Below are 7586 nucleotides of genomic sequence, written 5' to 3' on the forward strand. Positions count from 1 at the left end.
TTAGAGCTGAAGCAGAGAGTGTTAATTCGGAGAATGACACTTTGAATACAAATAATTAAAAATAAAAAATAAAATAGTGTTTATTTATACTGCGGGTTCTCTGTAAAGGCAGCAATGAATGGAAGTTTATGTTAGCCAGAACTTGCAACTTCAGCTTTTGCAAATAAGATTATGCACACTCCAAAGTCTACAGGAAAGTCATCTGGTCACCAAAATAGAGCTCTGCTTATTGTATGGAAGCTCTTGCTCTAAAAAGTACCACAACCACCTCCAACCTTCATCGGACCAATTCAGGTAACCGAAGGTTCTCCTACATCCAAGAACCAGCCAGCTTTTAGAAAAGACAGTCTAAGTATTAGTTAATTGAATGACGAATTGCCGAAAAAATTAGAAAGGCACCGACGCCGCTATAACAAACCAGGAAAAAAAAAAAAAAAAAAAAAAAAAAAACAGAGAAAAAAAAAAAAAGTGTGGAGGGGTATTTCATAGCCTGACGCCCGACGAGACAGCTGGCAAACGCCTTAAAACGAAAGTGTCACCGCTCTAAAATAAAGCCGGCGGGGAAGGGAAGGGCAAGTTTGCGCAACCGGCGCCCGCGGGAGGATGCTCGGCTCCCGCTACCGCCCCGACCCCCGGCCTCGGGGTGCCGCAGCCCCTCGCCCCCCTCCGCCCCTCGCTGCCCCCCGTGCCCATCTGCCCCTCTCCCCCCTCATCCCCCGACCCCATTCCCGCCCCGTTGCGGCCCCCCACCGTCGGGGCACGTCCGAGCGGCCGGGGGCAAGGACTTACCGGGCCGGGCAGGGGTCGGGGGACGGGCGGGGATGGGGCGGGAGGGGACGGGGCCCGGACGGGGCGGCCGGGGGGTGAAGAGGAGGAGGAGGGGAGGGGGGAGGAAGGCAGCGGCCGGCGGCAGCGTGAGCGAGGAGGGAGTGAGCGAGCTTGGGGCTGGCGGAGCTGCGGAGAGCAGTGAGTCACTGGAGTCGGGCCGGGCTCAGCCCATAGCGCTGGCCGAGGGCTCGGTGCGCCTCTTGGTTTCTCCAATCGCCGAGCGGGGCAGCCGCTGCTCCCCGCCGCTCCCCGGCTCCCCCGCCGCCGTCGGGGCGGCCCCGAGCTGCCCGCCGGGCACCCGCACCCCCCGGGCTGCGGGAGGAGGCGGCGGGGACCCCCCTCTCCCTCCCTCCGCAGCCCCCCGAGCCCTCCCCCAGGCGCCCCCCGCTCCGCACGGGGGGGGGCGGCAGGGGCCGGGCGGAGCTGGAGGTGAGCGGGACCGGCGAGGGGAGGGAACGGGGCGAGAGGGGCTCGGCGCGGCAGCTTGCTCCTCCCGGGGTCGTTTGGAAAGGGTAGAACAAGAGTGCGGGTCGTGGGGGGACCCGACGTGAAGCCCACGCCTGGTCTCTGCCCAGATGGCTCCGGGGTGCAGAGAAATAAAGAGGGAGCGGGGAAATTGAAGGACAAGAGCGCGGTGCGGGCAGCGCCGCAAGCCGGGCTCTGGAGAGGGGATGGATGGAAAGGGGCCGCATCCGGAGCGGGGAGCAGCCTTGGGCCCTGGCAGGGCGCTCACCTGGCACACGCACAGCACACACAGCGCACACTCACGCAACACACGCACCGCACACGCCAACGGGAAGCCCGGCGGCAGGAGGCAGGACCGCGGCGGTGCGCTCCATCCCGTCCCGTCCCGTCCCATCCCATCCCATCCCATCCCATCCCATCCTTTCCCAACCCTTCCCATCCATCCCGTCCCGTCCAGTCCCGACCCGTCCTGCCCTCCCGCCGCCCCGGGGCTCCTTACCGGGGCGCCGCTCCTGCCCTCCGCCGCGCTGCCCCGGCCTCCCCCGGGCACGCCTCGACCCCCGCCGAGCCTCCGGGCATCACCCTCCGCCCGGTCACCCCGGCGCTTCTCAGCCAGCGGTCAGCGCCGAGAGCCGGCGTACAATGCAGAGAACCCGAGTACTCCCTTAATTAAAAAAAAAAAAAAAAAAAAAAAAGGAAAAAAAAAGATATAAAAATAAATAAAAAAAAATTAAAAGCGTCTCAGTTTTTAAAGCAGAACTACATAATGTATTAATTGGTTGCTATTAGCATGCAGTTTTATTGAGCATAGCACACAGAAGTCTGATTGTGAGCGAGGAGTGTTTTCAATGAAAGTGGAGTTATTTTAGCTGCAGACATGTTTACATTTCTGTGGTTTAGTCTATAACTTTCTCTTTTTCTTGCTTCAGAATTCTGCTCCATGAAGCAAAGCCCTTAGCTCCCAGACATTCCAAAAAGTCTGCCAAAATAATAGAAAAAAAAAAAAGGAGAAGAAATAAAAAAACACACACAGAGACCCCCAAGTCTGGGTCAGGCTCAGGGCTGGATATGGGCAGAGTGAGCATACCCCCTCCTCACTCCCTCTCCAGTCGAAAAGCCTTCAGGGCTCCATTTCCTGTTTTTAAGGAAAAAATAAAGCGGGTCTAGGACTGATTTTAGACACTGCCTAGACCAGGGCTGGTGGGTGCCGAGGACCTTTAACTCTCTCGATGCCAAAGGGTACCAGATAGTATGCCGATTCCAGCAGACCACATGCTCCCCTCCCTCCGAGAACTGCCCTGGGGGCACGGTGGCTTTGGACTGTACTGCCTTTGGGTCTAAGGATATGACCCAAAGGTCCTGAGCAACAATCCAGTCCATGTCCAGCTAAGGTAAGCAAAGCAAAGAGCCAAAATGCCCCAAAAGTGGGACCTGCTGGAGCAGCACCCACCTATGGCAATCTCCCGGTGAGCCCGTGTAGTCTCTTCCCTGCAGGTCAGGGTGCAGGGATGGGGAGCATCTCACTTTCCTCCTCACCTGCCCCCACTATAGATAAATGGCCTCGCTCCTGTGGCCTGAGAGAGTGGGCGTGAAAACATCCCGAGCTCTCAGGCATTAAGTCCACAGCTTAGGAAAATCAAAACGGAGCAGTTTGGTTAAAATTAGGAACATGAGCTGGTGAATGAAGCAAGAAGCTCACAGACACCTCCCCACAAAACTACCAAGTCGAGTTTTCCACTTAGAGGCTTGCTAGGTTATTATATAAATAGAAACAGAGCGATCAGAATAAAGCATCCCTGTAATGAAGGGCTGTGCCTTCAGCCAGTCAGGGAAAAAACACGGAGAGGTGGCAGGACAGAGGATACTGCTGCAGGAGCAGTAAGGACCTGGCTGCTGTGGCCCTGGGGAGGTCTCACACATCCCTGCCCTGAGCATCCTGCCCTTGAGCAATGCAAAGCCTCCAGTGGGGCCAGGGAGGAAAAAAACAGAGCCAGGCTTCTCAGCCAGCCATGAAGCCATGCCCCCCCCTGCCCCCAACACTTGCCTCTCAAGCTTGTCCCAAGCATTTTTAGGTACCCCCCTCTCTTTACACCTCTCCCCCTCGTTTTATTTTACATGCCAGATGACTCCTGCATATTTGGACCTTTTGCTTTTGAAGAAGCCAGAAAGCATTATGATTTCCTAATGCTTAAAAAAAGAAAAGAAAAAAAAAAAAAAACACCTTTCCCCCCAAGATGTTTTGTATTAATTTAAGTATTGGTTCCTGGTTCATGTCAGGCCCTTTCTCAATGAAATGTCCTGCGTGGGCTGTCACACCTGCTAAATATAATCCTCTCTTTCTTTTGATATTCTGCAAAGGGCCTTTAAAGGTTCACATCCTCCAGTCTGGAGATTTAATTGCTTCATCTCAGATTTTAAAAAGCCTTGTAAATTTCTGAATTTTGTCGATTTCAAAGCAGAGGAGGGGGATGCAATGGGGATGTGAGGGTTGCAAGAGGTGATGCCAAGTGCCCCATGCCATGCTGACACTGCCAAGCCTCATAAAAGCCTGGAGCCACTGTCCCATCCAGCAGGTCCTGCTCTTTGGGGCAGACAACTTGAGCTGTTTTTATGACTTACCAATGAGTTAAATATGAAAATAGTAGCCTATTTCGCTATGGTAAATGCTCACCAGGGAGGAAATCACAGATTCTGTTTTATAGAAGGTAATGGAGTGAGATTACCCGCACTAATGTACTTAACTCTTCAGAGAACGTAAATCTTGCAGTAAGACAGCCCTGAAACAAGTTGGTCCCCAAAACAAACCATGGCTGGCAGTGGTTTTGTCTCCATGTTGTGCCAGTGCTACCAGGTTTGTGGTGCGGTGGGGTAATGCTGTGCTCAGCCCCCTGTATGGGAGCAGAGGGGGCTCCCATATGCCCTGGGGAAACAAGGACAGAGTTGTCCCTCCCCTGGGGACAGGGAAGGCACAGTGGGACAGGAGGCAGAGCTGTCAGTGAGCTGCCAGGTCTGCTGCCACCATGCAGCTCTGCTGCATCCACAGACACCCTTAGCAATACACAGTGACCACAAACAGGCCTGTGAAAGCACATCACCCATCACTTCCATCAATGTGGGTGACACAATGGAGAGGGGCAGTGGCTTTCATCCATCACCTTCAAATGCAGAGTCCCGTGCTGTCACTCTCATGCTGATGCAAGCAGGTAGCCACCCAAAAAGATATGAGACGGGAATGTGGTTTAGTGGCAGGACTCAGTGGGTCAGGATGATGGTTGGACTTGGTGATCGTGAAGGTCTTTTCCAACCCAGATCGTTCCATGATTATGGTTCTGTGGTGGAGCACCTCTTACACAGCTGCTCTGCCTTGTTGTGGTCAGGGACCAACGTTTAAACCACTGCCCAATAAACCCATCTTCTGCTGATTCTTTACACCCCGCCCGTGCATCCAAAAGTCTTCAGTTTAAACCTCTTTGCTACAAGATTACAGCCTAGGAAAGGAGCAGAGGAAGGGGCAGCCACTTGGTAACTGGAGCCTCTCCGGCTGTGCCACCAACCCTCACGGTGACACTGGATGTCCTCCTCTGCCACCAGCCCCAGCTCACATGGCCCAGCAGCTGTCCACTCAGCTGCTTGCTCTGCCATAGCAGCTGGCCCCAAAACTGTCCCCTGTGTGGGGACAGGACCTGCCTTGCAGACTCCTCCCTGCAGCTTTCCCTCACGAGGAAGAAGGAAGCTTCCAGGAGTTTTTTTCAGATGAAGACCAGGCCTTGGAGCACTGCTTCTTGTTAAGAAGTCACCCGTGGAAAGGAAAAAGTGTTCATGTCATTCTCCATCTCCTCAGACACAGTTTTCAAAATGCAGGTCTGAAATGAATGATCAAGAAGACCAATTTTTCACGTTTGGAAAATGGAAAAAACATAGCCAGCTATTTTCCTCTATTTCTTTCAAAGCAGTGGACCTATGCAAATGCATTTCTCTCACAACAGCCTACGATAACTCACAGTCCCTTAATGTTAGCACATGTGCCTTCTTGCTTGGGACTGGACCACTTCAGTGGTGCACAACTTACTAGGGCGAGCCCCATCCCATGGGGAAGGAAAAAGTTTCACAGTAGCTAAACACTGGACCAGCGACCCACTTACATCTCATTCATCAACATGCCTCCATTTCTTTTAGCAATGGGCAAATACTGTGTAGTGCTTGGAATTTCATAGAAGTTTCAAGTTTCTGGGTCTTTTTGTTTGTTTGTTTGTTTCAGAACAGAAAAAGAGGAATTATCATGGCTCTCCTGCATTACAACAAATAAATAAATAAATGAAGTTCTTTGTCCAGTCCATAATTCCTGGGTTACCTCCATGCCAATAGCTGAAGAGGCTTCTAGATTTGCTCTGCTTAAAAGCCAGAGGACAGGCTGTTAAAAAAAAAAAAAAAAAAAAAAAAAAAAAAAAAAAGGCATGAGAAACTGTGGCTAGGCTTGTCACAAGATTATGTGGGTTTGGACAAATCACACACCCGCTATGTGCTGCTGCTCCAGCACTCGTGAAAGTCTCTAGGCCCTATCAATCTCACAGGCATTTCAACTCCAAATCATTAAGTAGAATTGGTGAAAGAAGGACATTAATGAAAAGCTAGTAACAATAATTATCATAGATATTAACAATAAAACAGAATACATGACATTTTTTCTATTAATATGAAACAAGATGAGTGTAGGGCAGATTATTTTACTTTTGACACTGTGTAACATTCTTGCAGTCCTGGCACCTGATTTTCTCAATAAAATCCAGGAGAATTAAGACTTTATCTATGGATATACCATTAAGGTGTACTGGTCTGACAAAAAAAAAAAAGAAGGACACATTTACAAATATTACCTCTCACAAGTGTGGATGACGTTCATTAGTAAAGGTTCTCTCATGAAAAAATGACGTTTAAATCAAGAGAGATAGACATTTATATTGATAAATCCTATTGCCTATATATTAACAGGTAACTATTTTTCAAGTATTAGAAAGGATGACTTTTAGATCTAAAAGAAAAGTCATGGATTTCTTTGAGTCACAAACTGAACCCTGACAGCATTTTGGCAGTCTATGAGAAGCCTACTGGAGTGACAATCACTTTTAATTAGGGAAAGAAAGAGCATTTCATGTTAAAAGCCCTAAGGAGGCAAAAGAGACCACTTTGTTAAGAGAGAAATTGAAACTTTCCTGATTAAGTATGTGGTTAGATAAGGTATTCAGACTAATACAATATTGGTCAGCAGGATATTCAACACCAATAGCATATTCAGAACTGCTCTATCAATTTAAAACAATTCACACTGTTTTCTAAACAATTGGGTAAAAGGAATGGGAAACTCCTTCGTTTGCATTTTTCATTTTTGTTTTTTTTTTTTTTTTTCTGTTTAAAATGATAGCTGAGATTAAAACACAAGCAATGTGTTAGCAGGAAAGGTCCAGACTTGAGACTCCCATGAAGTTCAGTGGAGTTTTTATGAGTCCACAAGTAATAGTGGAAGAAATTCAAAAATGTCAAAGGTCTGATCTGGCCCATGGGAAAGTTTGGATGCTTGCCTGAATCCCTCCTAAACTCTCCAATATGAGAGGAAACTGTCACCCGTCTTCCCTGTATTTTTGGCAGGTAATTCCCAGCCTAGGTAAAACAGAATATCAGAACAAGAAAATCTGAAAGAAAAAAAAAAAAAAAAGGAAAAAAAAAAAAAAGACTAAATAAACTCTCTGGTGCACATTTCAGCACCTAGAGCTGAACTTCAGATTCATTCCCAGTTTGGGGTGGGAATGTGAGGGACAGAATTTGTGTCTTTTTGTATTTTAGCCAAAGTATTTCCCCTCCCCTCTCTAAAGGGGCATTTCTCTGCATCACTGCCTGGATCGAAGGAATAACTCATCCGATGAATCAACACAGAAACTCTGAGCAGTGCATCTTTGCAAGAACTGCAAATTTCTTCAACCACATGGTGAAAATTAAAAATAAGAAAGCAAAAAGTTGGAGCATTTTCAAAAGCCAGAAAGACAAAGCTAAGGTAGGTGACAAAATGCCATATTTTCCAAAGTATGCATTTATTTACCAGGGAAGAATTCAGCCAGCATGCAGAAATGACTCTGGTTAGAATGGCTGTTTAAATATAAAAGGCTCTAGATAAATAATGCATGAAGAAAAGCCTGACCAAAAATAAAATACTTGAACTGTTCAGTAGAGAGTGATTAATAAGTTTGAACACCATAGTTACTTGCTTATTATTTACACATCCTTACATTTTTACATTCCCT

The 7586-nt window shown here is 48.5% G+C and overlaps 1 protein-coding gene across 7 annotated transcripts in view; it reads right to left on the reverse strand.

The window, feature by feature from the left end:
• Positions 1–2086, reverse strand: part of ERG (ETS transcription factor ERG) — a 148761-nt gene extending 146675 nt beyond the window's left edge. Inside the window, exon 1 of one of the 7 annotated variants that reach the window (XM_027449113.3) lies at positions 1793–2086. The gene's annotated coding sequence lies outside the window, so the exon portion shown is untranslated. Of the gene's footprint in view, positions 1–789; positions 1193–1609; positions 1684–1792 lie in introns of those variants that run through there. The other 6 variants (XM_072027036.1, XM_072027017.1, XM_072027007.1 and 3 more) reach the window with 6 other exon arrangements.
• Between the last annotated feature and the right edge of the window lie 5500 nt (positions 2087–7586).

The sequence above is a fragment of the Anas platyrhynchos genome, chromosome 1 (genome assembly GCF_047663525.1).
Source record: "Anas platyrhynchos isolate ZD024472 breed Pekin duck chromosome 1, IASCAAS_PekinDuck_T2T, whole genome shotgun sequence".
NCBI classification, from domain to species: domain Eukaryota; kingdom Metazoa; phylum Chordata; class Aves; order Anseriformes; family Anatidae; genus Anas; species Anas platyrhynchos.